The sequence below is a fragment of the Phalacrocorax carbo genome, chromosome Z (assembly GCF_963921805.1).
Source record: "Phalacrocorax carbo chromosome Z, bPhaCar2.1, whole genome shotgun sequence".
Lineage (NCBI taxonomy): Eukaryota > Metazoa > Chordata > Aves > Suliformes > Phalacrocoracidae > Phalacrocorax > Phalacrocorax carbo.
In genome coordinates, this window is record NC_087548.1 from 28,985,168 (window position 1) to 29,011,131 (window position 25,964).

Here is a 25,964-nt window from a genome sequence, read left to right on the forward strand (position 1 = left end):
AGTCATTATTAAGTGGGTACTAGCTCATTTGGGATCTCAGCTTCTACCTATAACTTTCAAAAATACTTCAATACTGCATCTTCTTTCTGTTTCTCATTCTTCTGATTTTATGAATCAGAGCCTGACCCTTCCCAGAAAACTTTTACCTGTGTTCTGTTCTCTTGCATCTCTCCCACAAAATGTTACATTACTGAGGACAAACAAGGGACTTTCAACAAAACACACTTTTGTTTTCTTTCAGGAAGAGGGGAAGTAGTTTTGTTTAACACTCAAATAAATGTCATCCTTTTATTTTTTTTTCCCCCAAGTCAAGCTCAAACTATCTGTCTTTGTTAAATCTAGTTATAACTAAACACTGGGTCAATCCAATTTTAACTAATGCTTTCACTCCTGTCAGTCATATGCGCTACACTTGCTTTTGCTAAGCCATGGCTTAGGCAAAGAATAATAGATTGCTTAATGAAACACCAGCCTTCACATTCCACTGGTGATGGAAAATAATTTGTCACAGTTTACAATATACAGGTGCACAGAGGGTTGAACATAGAGTTCAGACACCTGCTGGTACAGGATAACAGAACAGAGCTCAGTTTCACTGTAGGTGAAACAAAAATATTTTAAAGGAAATGTATCCAGTTGCTATGCCCAAAGTCTCTCTAGAAATTACTGCCCTTTCTTGAGGAGGCTAAATGTATAGTTACTAAGTAAATAAAGATACTTACTAAAAAGAAGAGAGAAATTGCAGTGGGTGCCTGGCTGCGGAGTGGATGTTAAATAGCAGAAAGTGACCTATGTGGCCTCTATGCCCTAGCACCATGGTGACAAAATGGTCCCTCTGACTGTGTCTGCTCTGTGTGTCTTCCCATGTGGCATTTGTCATTCTCTTGTCCCAGCATCCTGGTGGCAGTGTTTCCAGGTCAGACTTAGAGAAACCTGAAACAGGGACACCAGTAACATAAACGTACATCAAGATATTCAGGGAGTTAACAAGTGCTATCATGTGTTGCCTGTTGTTGGTAACCTCTTCCATCATTTTTCATTAGCAACCACTGAGACTGTCTCTTCTCAATTAGGGACCCAATTTGGGACCTTTCAGGGTGAGTGATGGAGCACGGAGAGAAGTACATTCAAGATTCCTAGAGGACAAGCAAGCAGAGGGGTGTGAAGAGTGATGCTGGCTGTTAAGGTCTCCGAATGCTCTTGGCTGGCTTGTTCTGAGATGGGGGAGGCAGGTTAAAAAGCAGAATGAAGCTTGAACCTATCTCCTTCTTATATGAACTAAGGGAACGGAGCACTTAGGCAAGACCTGTCCCTGGAGTTCAATCCTGCCTCCAAACAATGGAATGGGGTGGAAGGCCCCACTTCCAATGGAAAAAAGATCACCTCAGTGACAAATGGCAAGCAACCTGGCTTGTTGTCTCTTGAGTATTGAAAGGCAGTCCCGGAGGAAGGTACTGTGTAACAAATGCCTAAGTACACTGGTAAAGCTGGTGGTATAATTGGAGTACAGTGCTTTCTTCTTGATGGCTGACCCATAGACTGTGTAACAAGGCTGCCAAGTGAGAAACATGAGCTGAACAGGCCTGTACCCACAGCACCTGCTAGGGATGGGAAGGAGCAATCAGCAGGAGAAATGTGGAAAAGTAATTTCCTCCTTTCTGTGGCACTTTTAATTTCTCTCTCCCTCCCTGCATCATTACTTATGCACAGTGTAAAGTGACCTATATAATCCTGGAGGGTGTTGACAATTTGCAGTGTATTTATTTTGGTGCAGGGGCCCATAATGGACACTGTTGCCTTTTCAAGACATTGACTGACAATTTCAGTTGTCAGACTGGTCAGATTTACATTGCAGGATCCTTCCTCTCTGACAGCCAAACTGCTGCTTTAGGGGCAGTAGGAAGAGAGCGATGTCTGGTGCAGGCGCCACCTGGGAGAGACAGAGAGCAAGCTCTGGCTGGAGGGCACAGCGTGAGCTCCAGAATAAGGGCAAATAAACTTGAATAGATTTGATGTTTCTTACTTAGAAGAGAGGGATGAGCAAGCTGTGTCTCAGGTTATCACACTACAGGCATTGCCATATCCTGAAGCTATGGCAATTTCTTGGGAGCTCAGCTGAAGTCAGGAATGACCAATGAAGTACTGAAATCAACAAAATGTGCAGGCATTATGTCAGATTTACTCATAAGTATTTGGAAGCCTCAGTTTAGATCTCAGTTTGTAGTGTTAAAAACAACTTTACTATTATGTTTGATCCATAAATATAAATTAATATAATATTGGCCTACTTTAGAAGATAATGTCTGAATGTAACGTTAAGCAAGAGCAACATTTTGTTTTAATAATTCCCTTTCATTTTTTTAATTTGAGGATTAATGTTGGTCAACACTGAGCTTTCCAAGTTAAATTTAAGCATATTGCGGAGCTTATCAAATATCAGGTTGTAGAGATCTGTTTTGTAACACACTGTATTTAAGAAAATTATCATCTTCTTGAAGCAGTCTCTTTAGACAGCCCACTGTGACTTTCAGATGAGCTCTAGATGCAGAATTAAATGGTAAACTAAAATTTAAACTATTGTGTTTTATAACTGCATTCATTTTAAAATCCATGCAGTACCTCAGAAACCCTAAATGTCCTTGAAAAAATCTAAAAACTACAAGCAGAAGCAAATTTCAGCTTTTCTGGCAACCTTTACAAAAGCTTTTTAGATGCCTCCAGACCTTTCAAGGGGAAAAGTGGCTGGGTTTTTTTTCTTACTGGTACACTCTGATACCAGATTGCATGGCTGAATTCTGCCTATCTAAATTCTGCCCTACAAAACCAGCCATATAGCCATTAGATATTTATCGCCCTAAACTGCTTGTTGTGTTCACGGGGGCCTGATCCTCCAGCTCCAGCAGCAGCAGGTGGATATTGGGTATCCCACTGTGTATTAGTCCCCATTCAACAGAAATACAATATCAGAGTGGTCTGGTCCTCATTTATTATAGTACATAAGGGGTGTTGTAAGAGAGGAAATTTTCACTGGGACTAATGAGCAGAGTCTTAATTGCAGTGGAACTAGGACAACAACATTTCAATTGCAGCATAACTGATTGAGGTGAAATGAGGATATTCTCCTCATGTCATCCTAAGCCTTTTGAAATTATCAGATATGCAGATGCCAGTTACTTCATAACTGTACCATGGAGTTGTTTGTGCAGTAATCTATAGCAATTCTTTTTTATTTCAAGTATAGCCTAACAAGCAAATACAAATGCAAAATTTCTAGTAATTTGTTTACCCTTTCTGGAATTGCCAGAGCCTCTTGGAGATACAAGTGATGCGGAATTATTTTTCCGCATTAAAAATTCCATAATTGGGGTTCTTGTTCTTCTGAACTGGAATGGGAAGCCAAAGTCCTTCCCAGTCATAGAAGTTTGAGACTGAGGTAAGATTTTATTATTATAAAAAAGTTTAAAACTCTTTGGTTGCAATGAGATGAAAACCATGTTCATAGGATGTCAAAACCTTGTAATGGAGAGGATACATCCTGTAGTCCAACAGATGTGAAGCCATCACAGCTCCACACTCCCAGGACCAGCCAAGAGTGAGGCTAAGTATGTAGTCTCAATAGGCACACACAGAGACACACATATAAATATGTATATGTACATATCCATATACATGTAGCTGGCCACACTGATAAACACAGACAGAAAATGTACCACCCACACAAACACAAGCTGCACCAATGGCCTTGTCCTGCTCCCTTCTCTGGGTCATCAGGATGAAGGTCAGTTGGTGGGAAACATATCTATACATATAAACAAAAACATGGATTGCTCCGGTAACTGAGACCCTTGCTAACTGGTCCTGGATCCTCAGCTTCCACAGTTGCTAGCACCTGTGCACACAAGTTCCCAGAGCCTGCAGCCTCACAGACATGAGAACACTATGGATCCCCCAGTAACTGTCACCTGGATCCTCTCATCTCCAGTTGCCTCACACAGACACACATGCATACAGATGCAAATGGGTCTCTCAGTGGAACCCAGCCCTCACGGTCTGGCCTGGAGCCCTGATCCCTCCAGTAGCCAGCTCCTTAGAAGGAGTAAGCTCTCAGAGACACATGCATCCCCAGCTCCCACACCACCCGTGCTCACTGCCTAGACCAGTGTGATCTTTGCCATTGCTCACATACTTGGTTGCAGACCTCATGCCAGTTGCTGGCACCGTGGAGGGATGGGCCCCAGTGATGCGTGGTCCCTGCTCCAGTTGCTGACACTCAGACACCCACATGTGCACACAGAATAGAGTCCCTCACCCAGGAAATTGCTTAGAAATGGATTTTAGTGAGGACAGAACAGACTGTGTTGACCAGGTGCAGGGCATGGCCAGACAAGAATGTTGAGCAGCAACATGTTGACGTTATCACCACTCCTTTATCCCCTTACCCTTCTCTTTCCCACAATTGTTCCTCCCCAAACTGCCTTGATCCCTTGCTTTCCCCACCCTTGGTCTCTCCCCTAAACATCCTTCATTAAGTTTTAACCAATCCCCAAATGCTTTTCCTGGTATCTATGTCATGGCTTAACCCCAGCAGGCAGCTAAGCCCCACACAGCTGCTCACTCACTCCCCGCACAGTGGGATAGGGGAGAGAATGGGTAAAGTAAAATTGAGAAAACTCATGGGTTGAGATAAAGACAGTTTGATAGATAAAGCAAAAGCTGTGCATGCAAGAAAATCAAAACAAGAATTCATTCACTCCTTCCCATGGGCAGGCAGGCATTCAGCCGTCTCCAGGGAAGCAGGGCTCCATCATGCATAACGGTTACTTGGGAAGACAAACACCATCACTCTGAATGTGCCCCCCTTCCTTCTTCTTCCCCCAGCTCTATATGCTGAGCATGACGTCATATGGTATGGGGTGTCCCTTGGGTCAGTTGGGGTCAGCTGTCCCGGCTGTGTCCCCTCCCAGCTTCTTGGGCACCCCCAGCCTCCTCGCTGGCGGGGTGGGGTGAGGAGCAGAAAAGGCCTTGACTCTGTGTAAGCACAGCTCAGCAGTAAAACATCCCTGTGTCATCAACACTGTTTTCATCACAAATCTAAAACATAGCCCCATACTAGCTACTGTGAAGAAATTCAGCAGCATCTCCTCCTTGCTTTGGATCCTGTTTGGAATTTATCTGGGTAATATCTTTCACTAAGCATTTTGTCTCTTTTGTAATCGATAGTATGAATTAAACTAAAATTGAGAAATATGCACAAAATAACATTTCTCAGCAAAAACAAAATCTTGTTGAAGAACCATTACTCTTCTATCTGGATAATAGAACTGTTACTTGTACAAAGAGTATAACATGAAGAATGAAAACAAATATAGCTCCTGGTCCTGCAGGAACATATACAAGTACTTAATTTCTTAATATTATTCATTCTGAACAAGTGGAATGCTAAACATGGGTAGTAAATCTCTACTTGCTCCTAGTAATAATGAAGGAAGTTGATTTTTGTTTGGCTTGACATTAATATTGACAACAGAACAAATTCCCTAACGGTTATCCTTGTTTTAAGGAAAAAATCTTTAATTCCTTTGTCTGTAGACAAATTGAGGTTTACGGTTCTTGACCACAAATGCTCCAGAGCGGAACAGTTTCTTGCAGCTCACCGCTCTCTTGAAGCTGAAAAATCCTCCTTGGCAGGTGGTGAGGTGTGCCTTTTTCCAGATGAGGAAGTTCTATTCAAAGCTTCCTTAAGAGTTTGTCCTTAAAAAATGAAGACCTGAACTAAAGTTACAGGTATTATAGCATTTTTAAGGTAAGCCTTCTTCGGAGTCACTTACCCAGCAATTTAATTTCATTCTTAAATATTTGATTTTGTGGGGTAAAAAAATCTCAGACTGGTATTTTGACAAGTCAGAGGATGTGTGTAATTTGAAAAGAATGGAACATGAAGATCAATTTAAGACTGGAATTCAAGTTGCCGCCTTCAGGACTGGATGACTGAACCCACAGCCCCTACCTACCTGTGAAGATTTAGTCCTTCTCAGGAAACTCCACAGAGCATCCCAGGCTGAAGTATCCCTCCATCATTGTGCTTCAGACCCTTCCATACCTGCTAAGCTGACTTAGCAAAAGGCTTGCAAGTAATGTGGCTTGCATGTCACAAGTAACATGGTGCCAAAAGCAGCTGCTCTGCAGTATGGGTGAAAGCTCTTAAAAACTGGTGAGTGATTCCTGGAAAGAGAAGATATAGTGGCAACAGAATGAACAGCGGACCTCAGAAAAAGCAAACATCAGCAAACTCAGGAAATGGCAGAAAGGAGCTCTTTGGGAGTGATGGTAAAAGGAACAGGCACTGTATTTGGAAAGGAGAAATCAAATGCACAGCTATAACACAGGGTTATTAGGGCAGGTAGCAGTTCTTAGAAAAGGATGTATACTACATCACAAACTGAATATGGATAAGCAATGGTACACTACTGACAGGGAAGCAATGATTTTCACAGGACCATAAGGTAACCCAGGTTAGACCTCTGTAGGTCTCTAGTCCAACTTCCTGTATAAAGCAAGGTCATCTAGGAGGTCAGGCCAGGTTGCTCTGGGCCTTACCCAGTCTCACCATGAAAACCTCCATGCATGAGGACTGCATACCCTCTACGGTCAACCTGTCCAAAGCTTGACTGCTTTCATCATTGAAAAATTCTTTCCTTATAGCCTGTCAGAATGTCTCTTGTTTCAGTTTTCCAGGATGCATTAACAGAGGTAATGATGACTATGGTAATTATTTTGGTCTGCTTGCATTGGTCTCAGTTTTACAGTTTGTAGGTTTTATATATTTCCACTTTGGTCTACTGCACTTAAAAGTATACTGACAAACTGCAATGTTGAGAGAAGAATAATAAAGGGTGAAAAGAGGATTGGAAACATGATACTTGAAACAAGCATGAAAGGATAGGGTGGTTAGTGAAAAAAGAAAAAACAATGTACAGCACTGCACATAAAAACATTCTCTTAGGCTGTAAGGGGTTGAGATCAATCATGCTCATGGACACAATGACAAGGGACAAAAAACCAATTGACTTATGTTGATGTGAAGTTTGGTTAGACATCAAAGAAAGCTTTTTTAAAACTACAAGGCCAATGTTGTGGATTCTCCTTCACTACAGGTTAAAAAAAGCAAGTTTAGACAAGTATTTGCCAGAGTTGTGCCTAGGCTGAGTCCTCCCTCAGTACAAAGGGATGGACTGGGGAACCTTCTAGTCCCATGTTTCTGAGAGAGGGCTTGCTGCTATGAGATGGAGAAGAAGAAAAAGATGTAAAAAATAATACTAGGATGTCAGACAGCCTCTGTGACCTTATACCTCCCTGTCCATTATTAGAGCCTCAGTGGGTCTCTTCATGCCCATTGGCTATTTTCTGTCCTTTATTGGGATTCCCCTTCTGCAATACGGTCTGTGGTCATCTAAATGCTTCCTCTTCAGAGATCTGCTGAGGGAGATTCCCCAAGTTTACAGACAGAACTTTAGAAGTTCTTCCTACCATCTCTCCAACAAGTCCTCCCTCTTCTTCCTCACACAGAATGCTATTTGATAGTGACTGCAAGAACTGAAGACTTGAAATTTGTATTCATTCACTTCAGAACCACACTGCAGCAGCTGCTCTCCTCACATGGACACTTTCTCTCGAGTGGGAGAGCATAGGCACAGTCACACAGCAGTGATTGCCGATGCTACCACTGTCCTATACATCAGGATATACAGATATACCCCCCTCAGCCACAAGGGAATCAGCATACAGACACAAGTGGTACATAGGGAGAGTTGCAAGTGAATTTTAAAAGCAATTTTTGCTGTGAATTTTGGAAGTAAAAAAGCAGAAGATAATTTATTTCTGAAAATGTGACTGTCCAGTAAGTCAGGTCTCTGCTTTTCAGGTGAAAAGTACTTCAAGTACTTTTTCAAGTACTCCAGGCCTTACCTGGAGTACTGCATCCAGCTCTGGAGCCCTCAACACAAGACGGACATGGAACTGTTGGAGCGTGTCCAGAGGAGGGCCACAAACACGATCTGACGGCTAGAGCCCCTCTCCTATGAGGACGGGCTGGGAGATTTGGGGTTGTCCAGCCTGGAGAAGAGAAGGCTGCAGGGAGACCTTACTGCAGCCTTTCAGTACTTAAAAGGGGACCATAGGAAAGATGGGGACAGTCTTTTTAGCAAGGCCTGTTGTGACAGGACATGGGGTAATGGTTTTAAACTAAAAGAGGGTAGATTGAGACTGGATGTAAGGAAGAAATTTTTTAAAATGAGGGTGGTGAAGTGCTGGAATGGGCTGCCTAAAGAGGTAGTGGAGGCCCCATCCCTAGAACCACTCGAGGTCAGGTTGGACAGGGCTCTGAGCAACCTGATCTAGTTGAAGATGTCCCTGCTCACTGCAGGGGGGTTGGACTGAATGACCTTTAAAGGTCCCTTCCAACCCAAAGCATTCTATGATTCTATGAAAAAACACCTGAACAAATGAAGTGTTAAGAAGTAATCAGAACAATCTGAGGAAAGAAAGTTTGATGTTTTATAACTCTTTGACATTAAAAATGTGTTCAGCTACAGGAATTGTTTTCACTCTTTCCCACCTTTCCCACCAAAGCAGACCTCTGCTTTGCAATCTTCACTTCCATATAGTAAAATTAAGTCTAAAAACAGCAAACTTGATTTTTTTTAAGTTATCCTTCAGAAATCATTCAAAAGTTGTCACAAATCCACAGGGATACATATTCATGTTAAAAATCACTGTATTAGACAAGTGAAAAGATAAGGCTGTGAGATATTTTTACTTGCAAAACCATATAGGCAACATTCCTGACAGATGCACAACAACCTATGGTTCTTTTAGATGTGCTGAAGCTATGGGATGAAATCCTGGCTACAGGATTACCATTTGCCTGTGGTAATTTCTGTGTGATATTTTAGGACAAACACTGTCCTTCCATTTTCTCTTCTGCCATAAAATGTTAATCCTGCCATAAAATGTTAATCCTGCCATAGATGGGGAATAGTCTTATCTATGGCCAGAAGATGGTTCCCATTCAGAGAATTGACATGATAAGAAAGGAAACATGAGGGTTTATGGGCTGACAGAAGCAAGAGGTAACAGGGACACAATAGTGACCAGCCTAACAAGGAGTGGTTCAAGCCTGTCAGTGGTCTGCATCTACCCATCTGCTATCAAGTGTTTGCAGGTATCACAGACAAAAATATATGAAGAAAGGATTTGAAGGGAGCCATGGAGAGCTGCTTTGGTATTTATTAATGTGTGAGGGATTTTAGATGATGGTCTGTGTAGGGCCACGATGGAAAAAAATTACAAGCTGAACACAGCTGTGAGAACACAACCTTGAAGAAGGGAACTGGGAGGATTGTTATTGAACAATATGTTGTTGCAATCCGGGAGCCGCTGTTAGCTGGCAGAGCACATACCTGGCAGGCCTTGTTGCTTGCGCTGGCCATGCATGCGGCAACATCTAGTCAGTACTTTTCCATTGAATCTGCTGAGGGTATAAGAAAGTGCGGCTCAAAGTGGAGATAGAGAGAGGACACAGAGCACGCTCTGTGAACCACAGGGGACACCCTGAAGGTGCTGTGCCTACCTCCCTTCTCCGTGATGCCCCCGCTAATGGTCACCCTCCTGCTCAGCAGTCTTGGGCGTAGTCAGGTTGGTAAGACTTTCATAAAGGGAAAACAATATGCTAGTAACTGCTTATGCAAGGATATAACAGAACAATAAATACTCTTGTGCTTTTTTAGACATCGTGTGTTGGGTGAATTTTGTGCATAGGAATCCTGTAAATATGTTACAATTGAAAAAGTCTCTAAAGTGGAAGAGAAGTGTGTGTATTTCTGCCAGAAGCTAGGGTAAAAGTGCAGTTGAAATTTGTTTTGTTTTAAAAAATGAAATGGGTGACCCCCTTATAATTAGTTTATACTCATCATTGAGTAAAGGTATCCTCATAACTAGTTACTATAGATTAGTTAAATCCATACCAAGAATTGCTTCACACTAACTTGTTCTTGTCACTACACATTAAGATAAAATAAATTGAGCTTGCTTACCTTAACTCTTTCTGCTCTTCACCATTTAAGTAATATCTTGTAAATTTTATGTAAGTTTTTCCATGCAATTTAACAGCAAATTTTCCATCTGTGTCTTTTTCCTTTCTTCTCACGTGTGCCCTGCACAGGGCCTCTCTATCTTCCAAAGACTGCAACTAGTGAATATCTGGTCGACTTTTTGCTGCACAGAGCAGATGGGACTGCTGTGGTATTTCATTTCACACTAGGAAAGCTGTGAGAGGCCACAGGCCTAGGGGCCAGAAGGAGCAGTAAGTCATGGGGCCAGCAAGAGGACAGGGGCCACAAGGCCAGATTTCAAACTAACTGCATAATAACAGCATTGTACAAGGAGATGGGGGGGTTGGGGATATGCATCCTGCATAGGCCAGACTACTGATTGCAGGCACTCCTAATAGTGGAAGATGTGGAGGGTGAAACAATGAAGAATCTACAGTTTGAGCAAGCAAATCTGAGCCGTCTTAAAATGGTAAAGCTGTTTTTCAGCCTTTGTGAAGCATCCTCTCTTGAGTTGCTCTGTGATGGTGGGGCTCTCCCAGAGAACCTTCTACATGTACAATTCCACATGGCATCTTCTTCAAACACACTTCCAGGTCACTGCATTACTAATGCCTTTTTGCTCTGAATAGCAGAGCTGATGTAGTTAAAGGCCTGCACACTGTACACACATTAGTATGTCTTCCTGTATGGCAATCACACATCCGACTGCAATAGCAACACAGCACAAGACGAGGTCTGTGTTAGTGGTTTTCAATGCAGTTCGACTTCTGTGAGGTCAGAAGATCTCTGTATATATGATATGACTCCTCAAAACTACGTAAGGAGGAATTTTATTCCCTTTTCTTTTTCTTTTAACAAGGGAAAGCTTTCTATTTGACTAATTACAGCACCTTTGGTTTATTTATAAATGCCCATTCTGTACTTGGGGAGTGAAAACATTTTGTCAAGAAACAGAAGATGCAAAATAAAGAAGCTTATGAAAAATCCTGAAATGCTCCAAAAATCTTCACCTCCTCGTAAAACTTACTATAACCACACAAAAATGTTTTCATACTAGAAAAGTGAACATGCAGTCTTTGAGAGAGTAGGGGCTAGGCAAAATAGGTTCAGAGTAGAAAAGCAAAATATACCGTACTTGGAAGGAAAAGGGAGATTTCAGGCTATGAAATTGGAAATTGAAAGTGAGGTATTAACTTAGGAACTGTTATTTCTGTTATATGTCATTGGATAATGAAACTTCTGATGACACAGAAAAATCCTTCCGCTTGTGGAAGAAGCTGACCAGAAAGGGAGATGTTTCTAGCTTTACTATAGGAATATAAGAGAGAAACAAATTTTGTAATGTGCTTGAGGATATATTGGGGTTTCATGGCAAGGTTTTAGTAGCAGGGGGGCTGCAAGGGTGGCTTCTGTGAGAAGATGCCAGAAGCTGCCCCCATGTCTGATGCAGCCAGCTCTAGGTGGCTCCAAGACTGACCCACCAATGGCCACAGCTGAGCTAAATGGTGATGGTGGTAGTGCCTCTGTGATAACGTGTTTTAAAACAGGGTAAAAACTGCTGCACAACAGCAGCTGGGAGAGAGGAGTGAGCAAATGTGAGAGAAACAACTCTGCAGACCCCAAGGTCAGTGAAGAAGGAGGGTGCTCCAGGTGCTGGAGCAGAGATTCCCCTGCAGCCCATGCTGAAAACCTGAAGTTGTCCCCCTGTGGCCCATGGAGCACCATGATCCACCCTGCAGCCCCTGCAGGACCTTATGCCAGAGCACACTGGAGCAGTTCATGAAGATCTGGAGCCTGCAGGAAGGACCCACGTTGGAGAAGTTAGTAGATGACTGTCTCCCATGGGTGGGACCCAACGCTGGAGCAGGAGGAAGACTGGCAGAGACAATGTGTGATGGGCTGACCACAATGCCCATTCCCATCCCGCTGTGCCATTCAGGGGGGAGGAGGTAGAAAAACTGGGAGTGAAGTTGAGCCTGGGAAGAAGGGAGGGGTGAGGGGAAGGTGTTTTAAGATTTGTTCTTATTTGTCATTGTCCTACTCTAATTTGATTGGCAATAAATTATGTTAACTTCCCTGAGTCAAGTCTGTTTTGCCTGTGATGGTAATTGGTGAATGACTCCCTGTCCTTATCTTGATCCACAAGACTTTCATCATATTTTGTCTCTACCTTGTCCAGGTGAGGAGGGGGAGTGATAGAGCGGCTTGGTGGGCATGTGGCGACAGCCATGGTCAACCCACCATAGTGGAACGCACAGACTTTTTCTAATAAGTCACATGGATGGACCAAATATCTCATCAATAGAGATGACGACATCACTTCTACTGGAGCGAACACAGCTCTGCAAAGGATGCCAAGGCTGTATTTGTCCATGCTGTGGAGGGTGGTGGGAGAGGTTAAAGAAAGGAAAGCTGGAGGATAGATACACCTGCGCAATGTGCTCTAAAAGAACCTGTCAGTAAAAGGAACTACAAGATGCACCTTTCTTTCTTTACACCTTTCTTTATTTACACCTAATTTAATAACACCCCTAAGACTGCCCTTTTCTAGGAGTGAAAGGAAAGAAATAGTGAAATGGTCAGTAGCTGTGATTTTGCATGTTTTGTACGCTTGGTTTGTTATGCTTTGGTCTGTTGTGTACATCTTGCAAAAAGCAGGTTGTCCCTTTTTCTAGATGGGTTAGGCACTCCTGAGTCATTAGCAATGAACAACTAATTCCTTCTTGGCTGTCAAATCTTACTGGCCCTACCTGTGCACTTCAACAGGTGTGTTGCGACCAGAACTCCCCAACAATGTCTGCCACCAGTTCTTTACTTCTCAAACCCGTGCCTCCCACTGATAAACCCCAGTATTTTGCTTGCTAAATTCTTTATTTTCTCTAGTGGCTCTAACATCTGCTAATATTTCAATGAAATTTTTTTATGATGAGACACTGGAACAGGTTACACAAAGAATCTGTAGGTACTCCATTTTCTGAAGTGTTCAAGGTCAAGTTGGACAGGGCTTTGAGCAACCTCATCTACTGAGAGATGTCCCTGCTCCTGGCATGGGGGTTGAACTAGATGATCTTTAGAGGTCCCTTTCAACCCAAATCATCCTATGATTCTATGCTTCTAAATACATCATATGTCACTGGAACATATGTTTGGAGTACAATTCACAGGAGCTGTGCTGAATGCATGGCCAGATGTGTATCTTGTAGCTACACAGCATGACTGTATTTAGTATGCTACACAGCATGTGTGTTATTTAGCACATGATATTCATGATCATGACACAATGAGAATTTGCTAACTTTCCTTTTACTCCTTCTTTATTGGAAAAACCTTTAGTCTGTAAGTCCACCTAGGCAGGCTGCGGCCATCTCTCTCACTGGAGATTTAAGAAAAATCAGTTTTAGACAAACATTCCCCAGTCTTGGTCTTACCTCACTGCAAGATGGGCCAGACAATTTGTTGAGGTTCCTTCCAATCTGACACTTATTGGAAAGTGCCAATTGCTCTAAGATACCAGAGACATGTGAAAATACAAGGTAAGACCTTCCACTTCTACATTCTCTCTTTAATGCAAAGGTTTTACAAAAGTGTTTAGTCATGGGAGCATCTCCTTTTCCTGTACACAACCATGGCTTTGTTGGGGTATAGTCTTTACTGTAAAAACTGTCATGGCAATGCAAAATGCCGAAGAAGACTTAAAGGCCCCTTGTGGCCAGTGGGAATGTGTGTTTGTGTATAATCTATTGCACATATATTCAGGGGATCATCCCAGTTCTATGTAATGTAATCTATAGGATCCTGCACTGCATATACTTAATGTTACTGGTGCGAGCAGTCGTATTAGTAAGGTTGAACATACTGTTAAAATTTGCAGTGTAAGCATGATATAGGAAAGGAAGAATGAATCCACAAACTCACAGTGAGATTAATATGATTACCAGGAAAAGCACTAGTCATGACCAAGCATCTTCTGTCAAGATTTCTCTAAGCCTCACCATCTAAGTTAAAGAGAAAGCAGACAGTGCATATTTATCCGTGGGTTTTGCACGGTGGTTCTTCCAGACGTAAAAGATGGCATAAAAGAAGTAATAACATTTAAAAAATAAGAAGATTAAATGCAAATCACTTTCTAAACAATATTGGAGGTGACCTGTGAAGGCAATAGTTCATTGAGGATTTATGTCTGAATTTGTTTTTCTGCCTTAAGATCATATGTCTTCGTATTTCTTCTCCTAAGAGACTTTATGACCAGGATTTTAATAGCACATCCATACTGTAAGCAACCAAGAAAAATATTTTGATTAAATTACATTGTATAGGTTAAAGTCTTCTTATCTCCATTAAAATATCTAGTAAATAACCAAGATGAAAAACGGACGAAAATTTTTTCACCAAAAAAGGCCCAGCGGTTAGTGGTCCTTCCACGAAACTGTCAGCGAAAATGAAGGTAGAAAACCACAACCAATTTCTAGGTCCTTTCCTTCATTTGCTGTGAAAGCAAAAAATACAGGAAGCGGAGTTACTAATTTTAAGAATTTCCTGGCAGGATTAAATTCTAATCTTACCCCATTAATGTGTCTTGTTTTCTACTACTATATATTGCAGAACAATTTTCACTACATAACACAGCGTAAAAAAAAATTCTTTCTTTGAAATGCAAGAGCAAAATATAATCAGTGTTACTTTAATTAGCAGGTAAAAAAAAGGTATCATAAACCTTGGTCCTACTACATAGAGCTGCATGAGTCAATCTTTGAGCTCACAAGGCTTCTTGGTGGAATAACTGTGGTTTAGTATGACCTAAAGGATATTCCAATATTGATCCCTTCTTCTGTAGCTAACAGACCTCTGTCAAAGCTTGGTCATAACTGGATTTTTAAGGAAATCACTGAATTAAAAAAGTTCTGTTCATGCTGTCTCCCAAAGCCCCTCTTGTAATGTCATAATTTCAGCGAAGTTACATTATTTTGGACATGCACATAATCATTATTAATGCACTGAATCCCTGCTCCTCTGGCCCCTGGAGCAACAACCCTGTCTTTGGCAGACAGCACTGAGAAGCCCATGGAATGACTGCTGTTCTCCAGATTGGGCTGTGACCCCATTTTGTGCCCAGCCTCCTCTGTCCCCCTGATGTCACCACAGCTGCGCACCCAGTACCTCCCCAGCTCAGAGCAAAGGGTTGTGCGCTATAAAGCAAGGGTACGTTGCACAGCCTGAGTCAAGGGTGAGTGCTGTCCTCTCATGGGAACCCTTGTTTGATTTTGTTGTTACTCAGCTCCTTGACATGCAGGTCTTCTTGGGGGTGGGTGCTCGGGTGCCATGGCCAAAGGTGGTCAGTCCTGAGGAACAGGGCTGGCCATCTTCCTTTGGAAAACACGGTCCTGCCAGTAATCCAGTTCAGCCTCCCCAGTCTGACGAACAGGAGTGGTGGCGAAACCTCGCACGGCCCATGGTGTGGGTGTCTGTCAGAGATGGGGAAGCAGCCCTCACTGACCGGGGCCGAGAGGACACCTTTCTTCCAGAGAGGACATCTCACCCCCCAGCCTCATGGCGAGCCGCCAGCGCTAGGAGACTACGTGTGGCTTTGCTCCATCCTCCCTGCGAGTACCATGTATCCCCAAGGCAGCCCCGGGGCTCCCTCTGTGCGCCAGGGCCGCAGGACAGGTACTACCACCCCAATATGGTGAGTGACGGCGCGGGTACCGCCACGGCCACCGAGGCTGACGATGGAACATGGTACCAGGGCTGCCGCCATGGTGAGCGGCAGTGCGGGTACCACCGCCACGGCGGTGAGCAGCGGCGCAGGTACCCCTCCGCTCGCCAAGTCGGGGTGCGGCGGCGGTCGGGGGGCGGCGGCGGTCGGGGGGCGGCGGCGGTCGGGGGGCGGCGGCGGGTGGGCCCGGCCGCCGCCATGGGGGGCGGGGCGAGGGGCCGTGGTTCCCGGCGTAGCGGCGGGAGTGCGTCAGCAGCGAGGGGCGGGCGGCCCGCCGGGGCGGAGGATATCAGGCAGCGGGGGGCAGGATTGGGGGAAGACGAAGGTGAGCCAGGGAGCGCCGTGAAGGCTGTCAGGGAGCTCGGCCGCTGTCTCCGCTCGTCCCCGCGCCGCCGCCGCTACCGGCGCGGCGGGCTGCCCGGCCAGTGAAGGTGAGGCGCGGCGCGGGGGTGTGATAACCTGCTGAGGCGTCCCTCTTCCCCGCGCAGCCCAGCCGAGCTCGGAGGCCGTCTGCGGAGACCGGAGGAAGGGGAGGTAGGCGGGTCGGTGCGGCCGCTGCCCCGCGGCAGGCCCCGGCGCCAGGTGTGTCCGCGGCCGCCCCGCCGGGGGCCCCGCCGGCGCCGCGCTCCCTCTCTCCCTCCGCGGGGCAGCGCCCGGCACCCGCCGCTCCCCGCGGCCATGGCAGCGCCGGGCAGGCCGGCGTAGCCCAGCAGAGCCCAGCCCGCTGCCGTGGGGGGCCGCCGGCGCCGCGGGAGGAGGGCGGAGGCGGCTCTGTCAGGCGGCGGGGCTGGCCGGGCTCCGCCGCGGCGAGGGGCAGCGGCCTCCCCTCCCCTCGGCCCGGCCCGGCAGCCCTCGCCCCCCCGGGCCCCGCGGGGTGCAGACCGGGGCTTGCGGGGTGCCAAGTTTGGTGCGAGTTTTGGCCCAGGCCACTCCGTGCTGGCTAGGGCCAGCCATCTTTTGTGGGGTTATCTATTGTAGCTTTGCGACTTAACGTGTTCTAGCCACACGCATGGGTAGGATCTAATACACATACCTTCACGCAAATATATTAAATCAATAATGGCAACGCTGCAGCAGATGCCTCCCACAAAAGATGGCTCTGCGTGTGTGTCTATATGTGCGAATAGATGTGGACACGCAGTCACACGCCCTCTTCTGTTCTCCTGTATGTGATGTTTGTGACTTTTTTTGAATTTTATTTTGAGGTAAGGTTGCTTCTCCCCTCTTAAAACATGGGGTTGTATCTTGCCTAGGATATCTGTTGATGTATGATTGCTATCCTGCTTATGGAGTGTTAAATCCAGCCTGAGAAAGTGGGTTAATCGGAGAGCTAGAGGAAAAGGTTTTACTGGCATTAATGGAAAATGAAATATACTAACTTATTGATTTTTATATACATAATAAAGCCCCATTTAGAGGAAACCATTAAAGAGGGATCTTTAAGCTTCTCTGGGCTGTGGAGTTTTCAGCATTAATAATGAGAAATTTGGAAAAGTAACCTGTGGTCTGGAGATGCTATCCAGCTGATACTCGTTCCTTTTTTGTGTATGTGCATGCAGGAGAGAGGAGAGAACTTTTTCTTCTTTCTGCCTAAGTGGAGATACTTGGGCTGCACGATTGCTCATACATAGCCTGGTGTGTAACCAACCCACCAGTTTTTTAAGAGGAATAAGTATTGTGGCAGAATGATCAGTATAATAAAATCAGCACTGCCCCATTGGAGGACCTATAAAACATTGCTGCAGATCAGAGTGCTTGTGGTCCCACTTCTCCTTCAAACTTCTTCTATAGGAACTGAGTGTGTTTTCTGTTTCCTTAGGCACACTGCCACCTTTCTTGTTAATTGACCTGTACTTGATTTAGGTAATGAAGAACTGCTTGGTTCTTGTCTTAATGGTGGCTAGTTAGAAAAACATTTTAGCACCTGTTTCATAGAGGGAAAACATCAGGGCAGAGAGTGGCTTATACTATAAATGTTTAAATTCAGGTGTTAACCTCAAGGTTCATCTCAATTTCAACACTGTTTTATGAACGAAAAGCTGCTGAGGACTCCAGTACAGCAGACAGGTGTTCAGGTTGCTTTCCCATTCCTCTTCCCCCAGTCCGATCTTACTTGGCATCTACTCTGTATGGAAGCAAATGTTTTACAGCACCTTTCTTTACCATGGTGGAAAATAGTAATTAAAATGGGATTCTACTGTACTTTTTCAATATACTTTTTTCAGCAGCACGTGATCAAGACATGCAGTACCAAGTCTTTTTGCAGCGTTTTATAACTAGCTCCTTTACAAAGAGGCATTACTCTCAGAAATGACTTGGAAAGTAGCCTTAATTTCTTTTGTATGCATATTACCATAGATAATGTCCCTTCACTTTAATAATTAAAAACAGGTTTCTTGTGGGTTTTTTAAATTTTTTTTAATTAAAATGATTTAAGTAGTGTAAAGATAACACAACTCAGAATGAACTTGAAACTCCCTACTTATCCAAATATCCTATCTGTGCAGATTGGTTTAAATAGTTGTAATTGCATACTTATTACAGTGCGGAATCTTTGCCAGTGAAAGATGGAGGAAGTTCACCTTAGTGTTAAGGTTGACACTTATTAATGCTTTTGTTCTAATTTTTAAATGTGAAAAATGGAAATGTTTCGTATGAAATCACTAAAAGAAAAACATGGAATTTGGTGGTGTTAGAGAAACTTATCAGAGTAGAAGAGGCCTTCACTTGCTTATGTCCTTAGGTATAATAAGGGTTGGTATTGTTCTTGTATCTTGTACCAATCAATGAATATCAAGTAGCAGTAATCATTTAAAGGTGTTACCAGTTATGTTTCTAAGCTTCAAATATGAATAGTAATATTAGAGCTGAAGTAATATCTACTTATGCTTGTTTCCATATTGTTATTTCTTAAATATTTCTCTATTTAAGTTACTCATTTTCTCACAGATAAATACCTTCCTCCAGAGTCACAAGGTTGTAACCTAGTCATCAGATCGTATCAGCTATACATTCCAGAATGCCATAGCTGTCCTTTGATCTGTGAATGTAAAGTTTGGGGGAGCTATGGTAGAGGTGCATGCTTTCCTTTGGAACTGCTTTTATAGAATCATCAAAGTTGGAAAAGACCTCTAGGATCATCAAGTCCGGGTAGTCATTTTGTAAACTGTTTAAAAGCAAAAAACCTTTTTCATACAATAAAAATGGTTTTGTTTTTTTAAAAATTAATTGTGCAAAAGTCAACCTTCCTCTCAAACTTTTGCTTCCAGCTGTTACAGTATGGATGAAATAATCCTGAGTGGAAGAGCCTGTATAATGTGTTTCCTCTACCGCATTGTCTTGAATATGCCTGAAACAGCGTATGCAGTGTTTTGATAGCTCTTTTCTGGCATTCTTGCAGTTTTGTCTGCTATTGCTGACTTTTTCTTTCTTTTGTTGTTTTTTGAACACTGGGATGTGACAGCATATATTTATTAAATCATTATAAATTTGGTTGGTGTTCTGCAGTGAGCCTGAGATTTCTAAGAAGCTTTTAAATATCTCCCTAAAATATGTAAAAGAATCCTGACCCAAACAAGTGACAGGCTTTCAAACCTTCCCTAAAATCTCTCTAAAATTATTGAAAATTGTCAGGACTAACATATCACTTTATTTGTTTTCAGAGTTAACTGGAAAACCTAACTAATGTTTTAAATGATACATCTATAGGCACTAAGTGATTGCTTGAATTGAAAAATCTAAGATGATGCATTTGTCTGAACAGTGTACTGAGCTGTGTGTTGTACAGCTATTCAAAAAGGCACTTTAGCTTGTTGATTTGTTTTCAAATTTGAGTTGTTCCTGTCTTGGTCCTGTACTTTGTTTTGTACTAAAATACCATCTTAGGATTTTATTATTACTGTAGAACAGGGGACCTACATATTCTGAGTGCCAATGTTTCTCCCTTCTGCTTATAGTCAGAAATTGTTTATGGGCCAGGATGAATTGAATTCACCATTACTCTTTCTTCTAGGCTTCATTAAAACATGTAAAGTAAGGGTGGTTAAATAAATTTATTTAATTCTGTGGATCACTAAAGACGAAGAATAATTGGTAAAGGTGTGGTCTCAGTCGAATCAGTATCCCCTGAGGCTAAAAAGAATACACCCTGTTCCCAAGTTTGCGCGTAGCAGGGGTTGTGAGCCTGCTGCTGCACCGGTCTTTTCCAAGCACTGAATATCGATGAACTTTGAATGGTGTGGAATGCTGCATTAACCCTAGTGGGCTTTATTCTTCTAATACACCAGGTGTGAAAATGTGACATGTTTACGTTAGGAAATGTATTGTTAGAAGACCAATCTTTTATCTAGCTCTTTCGCAGGTAGCACATTGTGCAAATAGAAAAGTTGTCTAGCTTGAACAGCACTTCTCATAGCTGTTGTAGAATTAGCCAGCAATAATCATAACTTTGGGGAATTTGAATTATTTGAGTTGCTAACATCCCCAACTATTTTATCGTTATAACAATGGAAATGTTATTACAGTGCAGCACAAACAACTTAAGTTTTTTAAAATGTTGGAGTATTTTATTTCTTTTGATACTGCAGCATAGAGAGTTTACATTGTCAACCTTTACTCTGAAGCTGCAGAACGGAGTTTTTCTGAAGAATCAGGAGGTAACAACCTGACTGCTGCAACTGAGGTTGAAAGCTGAACATTAATTTAGGTTAATACAATGAATTAGCAGTGCTAATACTGTTCCAGTGTTCTATACAGTATGGTATGGTGATGTGTTCAGAGGTATGATTAACTTGATTATCTTTGTTCTAAACCCATCCTTAAATAGCAAGTAATGTTTGTATTTCTAGAGAAGATCAGTTATTGAAGGTTTTAAGGCATTTTTAAAATTCAGGTACAACCATAACAACATAGCCTAGGTACTAGGAGGTGTAGCTTCGAAGTCTGAATCTTACAAATGTGTGTTACAGTGAGAAGCAGGGGAAATGAGGCATATTCACAGAAGTGTGTAAGTTCTTGGAAGGATGTCAGGATTGCTGATGATGTTGATAAGACCAGAATGACACCATGGAGCAGGCTGTGCGTGAATTCCTTTCTGCTATTAGAAACATTCTTGCTAATGTTCTCGGACATAGAACTTCAGTCCTGTGGCAACGTGTTTACTGATAGCTAGTGAATACATGTTAAAGAATGTTGGTTTTTTTCATAATACAGCTGTGATCACAGGTTGGAAGGGACCACGGGGATCATCTGGTCCAACCTTTCTAGGAAGAGCACAGGCTAGACAAGATGCCCCAACACCCTGTACAGACGACTCTTGAAGGTGTCCAATGTAGGGGAGTCGTCAACTTCCCTGGGGAGATTATTCTAATGGTTGACTGTCCTCACTGTGAAAAATTTCTCTTTCATGTCCAACTGGAATCTCCCCAAGAGCAACTTGTGTCCATTCCCCCTTGTCCTTTCCATGTGACTCCGTGTAAAAAGGGAGTCTCCATCTTCTTTGTAGCTGCCCCTTAAGTGCTGGTACATGGTGATGAGATCCCCTCTAAGCCTCCTTTTCTCAAGGCTGAACAAACCCAGCTCTCCCAGCCTATCCTCATATGGCAGGCTTCCCAGTCCTCTGATCATCTTGGTGGCCCTTCTCTGGACCCCTTCCAGCCTGTTCACATCCTTTTTCTATCGTGGGGACCAGAACTGTACACAGTACTCCAGGTGTGGCCTGACAATGTTGAATAACATTGGGCCCAATATTGATCCCTGGGGGACCCCACTGGTGACAGGTTGCCACTTGGAAAAGGAGCTATTTACCACCACCCTTCGGGTGTGGCCTGTCAGCCAGTTCCCCACCCGCTGCACAGACCACTTGTCCAGGCCATAACACATCAATTTCTCCAGGAGGAGGCTGTGGGGGACCATATCAAAGGCCTTGGAGAAGTCCAGGTAGACAATGTCCACTGCCCGCCCCATGACAACCAGGCAAGTCACTTTGTCATAGAAGGCCACCAGGTTTGTCAAGCACGATCTGCCTTTAGTGAAGCCATGTTGGCTTTTCCCAATCACGTGCTTCATTTGACTTGTGATGGCCCCCAGGAGGATTTGTTCCATAACTCTCCCAGGGATTGAAGTAGGGCTGGTGGGCCTATAGTTACCTGGATCCTCCCTCGAGCCTTTCTTGTAGACAGGGGTAACATTTGCCTTCCTCCAGTCCTCTGGGACATCCCCCGTTCTCTATGACTTCTTGAAGATTATGGAGAGTGGACTTGCCATGATGCCAGTCAGCTCTCGCAACACCCGTGGGTGGATGGCGTCAGGGCCCATCAATTTGTAGGGGTCAAGCTGTTGTAATAATTCATGTACTAACTCTTCCTTCACTGATGGTGGGTCTATGTTTGAATCAACCAGGAATTTAGTTCCCAAAGCCTGGGACCCAGCAGTGTTGGTAAAGGCAGAGGTGAAGGTGTTGAGGACCTCTGCCTTTCAGCATCATTGGTGACTGGCTCTCATATTCTGTTTTACAGCAGGCCTATGTTTTCCTTTTGTTTCTGCTTGTGGTTGAGATACCTGAAGGACACTTTCTTGTTATTTTTGACACCTACGGCCACTTTCAGTTCAAGCTGTGCATCTCTGCCCACTGTAGCAATGCCCTTGTAGCTCTCAACTGATAATCCTCCACTTTTCCACATCTGGTATGCTTCTCTTCTGGATTTGAGCAGACCCAGGCGTTCATGTCTGAGCCAAGGGGATCTTTTGCTCTGCTTACTTCCCTTTCCTTTGTAGGGGATAAACTGGTTTTGTGCTTCCAAGAGAGTTCTTGAAGAACTCCCAGCACTCACTAGCTCCTTTATTTTCCATGGAAATGTCCCATGGGATCCCTCCCAACTGAGCTCTGAGCAAGCTGAAGTTTGCTCTTCTAAAATCTAGAGCCCTTGTCTTAATACTGACCTTCAGCATGCTTAGCAGGATCCTGAACTCCACAATATTGTGCTCACTGCAGCCAAGGCTATCACTAACTGAGATACTGCAAAGTAGGTTTTCTCGGTTTGTGAACAGCAAGTCCAGCCGTGCCTCGTTCTGGTTGGCACATCTAACATTTGTATGAGAAAGCAGTCATGCATTCCAGGAACTTGGTGGATGACATGCGAGCTGCCGTATTGTTCTTCCAGCAGATGTCTGGGTAGTTGAAGTCACCCATAAGGACCAGGTGCTGTTGGCTAGAAGCTTGCTTTAGTGCCCCAAGTATCACTTCATCAGCTTCGTCATTGTAGTTAGGTTGAACTAAACCAGCAGTGGCTATACCCAGGAAATTGTGGGAAACAAAAATGAACCATATGCAAATAGGAATATGCTAAAAGCAAAGGCAAATGCAGAGCTGCTCAGGAATCTGCTCTGTCTGCTAAGGGGTTGGCTAAATGTTGGTTCTGATGGCAGTTGGTATGGAGAGTGGGAGAAGAGATTAATTTTGGGGGAAGATGGTGGGCTCTGAGCTGTTGCTCATTTGTGTGGTCCTGTTGGAAAGCTTGGAGAAGAGGGCTGTAAGTCAGTTGATGTCTGAACAGATTCTTGAGGGCTCTGAACAACAAAATACTTCTCTGATGTTTTATTCTTCCTTTGTTTTGGGAACAGGACTCCTACATAAACAAGAAATACCAGAACTTGCTACTTTTTTTTTCTAACTGGTACAGCCTACAAGGTCCTGACTCTTTCCCAGCTTCCTAGTCATATTGATGCTAGGTTTAAATTTGTGTTTCTTGGATGCTTATTTTTCAGAGGATGGAGTTTACATATAGTTTCAGAGTTTTAGTTCGTATGTACCTTTTTTCCATCCTCCTGAAGATGAGATGAGGAGGACAAACATATTCTCTGCTGAGTCCAGCTGTGAGCTAGACTGGGGTAGTCTGAGTAAAGGTGAGAAAGTACTGGTGCAGTTTTGCATGGGCATATGGAAATGCTTACACCTACCACTGCATTTGCGAGAATGGTGTCTGTCACCTGGGATCGTAGCTTGAAATCTCTTCACAAAATTACTGTGCTCAGACTGACACTCAGTAACGACTTCCTTGTTGTGTCTGTGGCCCAAGCATGGTGTCTGAAAGCCCTGATTATTTCCTTTACTTCCTTTGAACGTTGTTCCTGATGTCTGTGGTATTCTTGTTATCTGGCTTTCACCCTTCTTTTCCCTTGAGAAAGGCAAGGTAAAAATTCTGTCTAGTTATATCTGTCCCTGGGTCTTCTGGTGTTCTTTGATCCCATCCAGTTTTGATAAGTTAACAAAATGCATTGCCTGTGAATTTCATAATTTTCTTGTACACTGTCAAGTCTTCAGCTGTGTGCAGCTGGAAGGATTTGCTCCTGTAGAACAGTGAGCGCAAATAGCAGGTAAAATTCAGAATTTTTTTTTATTAAACACCATACTTTTAACCATCTGTCATCTTCTGAAGGTAATTGTAATAACAGTTGGAGATAGCTGGTTTCTCACTTTCTGGAAAAAAATGCAGTTCTTAATCTACAGTCAGGTTTAAATTCTACCGCTCTGAATATGTTATACTTACTATAGTGCTGATTTCCAGATTCTGATCATGAAGCTATTGTAAATGAGCTGTAGGGCCATATAGTCAGACTCTGAAACTTGCTAATTCTGTATGCTTGCTGGTCTGCAAGAAAGTCTTAGGGTTGACTGATGGGAATCTGTTGTTGCAGTCTTGTTTATTTGCCTTCACTGCTTCATTTCTGTGACTTACTCCTACTCCTGGGAAGTTCCCTTGTTAATTTCTACTCCCTTTTCTGCATTTTCGTTTGAATCACTGAAAAAACCAAGGCAATTGCTGCTTTCTTAGTTATAGGACTCCTGCTGCAAATGACTTTAAAAACAACAAAACCACCTACAGATAATTTTAAAAAGGCAGAAAAAGCTTGAACAGTACTTAACCCTTGAATTTCCTCCAGCTCTTCTGCTGAAAGCCATAACATCTACAGACTTCATGTGGCATAGTTGTAGCTTGGGCAACAGTTTTAGTACCTATATGGTATAGAGGGTATGACTGCAAAGGTTAATGACCTGCTGCTCACTGTTAGCAACCATGGTCACCATCATGTTTGACTTTGTGTGTGGAATATTCTCAGAGCAGCCATAAAGAGAGTTGCTGTTTGGCTGATGAGCAATAACTTGTTAGACTGTGCTAACATGTGTCTGCAGTTGGCTAACCTAATCTGTGACACTTTGAAGTCCACCCCAGTTGTGGGGATAGGGGAGAGGACAGCACAACCAAGCATTTTAAAAATAAATGCAAATGTGTACAGAGTTACTGCAACACCAGTCTTGCTGCAGTGTTAGGTTAGTTACGTTAGGCTTGATAGTCCACCAGCTGTCTAACTGGATTCTGCGTGGACTTTAAGTATGGTCAAGGGAAGAACTTTATTGTTCTTGTCTCTGAAAACACTAAATGTATTTATGAGGTGGCCCTTACAAACTGGTTGCATAATGTTAGAGGAAGGTGTGAAGATTCAAAAACTGAACAGGTTGCCAAGAAATATGGGCACCAAGTGGGAGGAGGACATGGTCTTTTGTTAGCAAGTAGCAAATAAAGCTGCAGAAAATCAGAGAGGAAGCATATCTTACTGCCTTGTTGAAGAGGTACCTGGAGAAACAGAAGGAGAACTTGGGGATGCAGAGTTGTGAAGGTGAGCAGGGGCAAGAGTAGCATGGCTGGGTGTGCCCCAAGTGGTTGGCCAACCAGTCACCTGAGGAAAGAAGCTGAGTTGGGACTTCAAGGACTGAGCTATAGGAAGGCCTTTAAGAGCAGATGCTGTGAGATATAAAGTGCAGGAGCAAAACTGGAGGGAGCTGAGGCTGGAGCTGGAGAACTGCAGAACAGCTGCTCTAAGTTGCAGGGGCATGGAAGTGAGAGAGAGCAGTGACCAGAGAGGAAAGGCAGGTCACTAGCAGTATCAGTGTGGCCTTTGGTCTTATTTTTTAAGACCCTAAGCAGGTTTGCCTTGTGTAGTGAAGGGGAGATAGAGGAAAGTGGGAGATTAAAAGAACACTGAGTGCTGGGCCCAGGAGAGACCAGATATTATGTCAAAGAAAGGTGGACCCAGGAAGTAATAATCCCACTCAGTCCTATGTTTCTGTCTTCTAGATGTTAATT

At 43.5% G+C, this 25,964-nt stretch overlaps 1 protein-coding gene across 3 annotated transcripts in view; it reads left to right on the forward strand.

Moving 5' to 3' along the window:
• Nucleotides 1-16,064: 16,064 nt before the first annotated feature.
• The window catches only part of FAM169A (family with sequence similarity 169 member A), a 37,263-nt gene continuing 27,363 nt past the window's right edge, over nt 16,065-25,964 (forward strand). For 2 of the 3 annotated variants that reach the window (XM_064438076.1, XM_064438074.1), the window contains exon 1: nt 16,065-16,253. The gene's annotated coding sequence lies outside the window, so the exon portion shown is untranslated. The remainder of the gene's footprint in view (nt 16,254-25,964) is intronic. The other variant, XM_064438075.1, reaches the window with a different exon arrangement.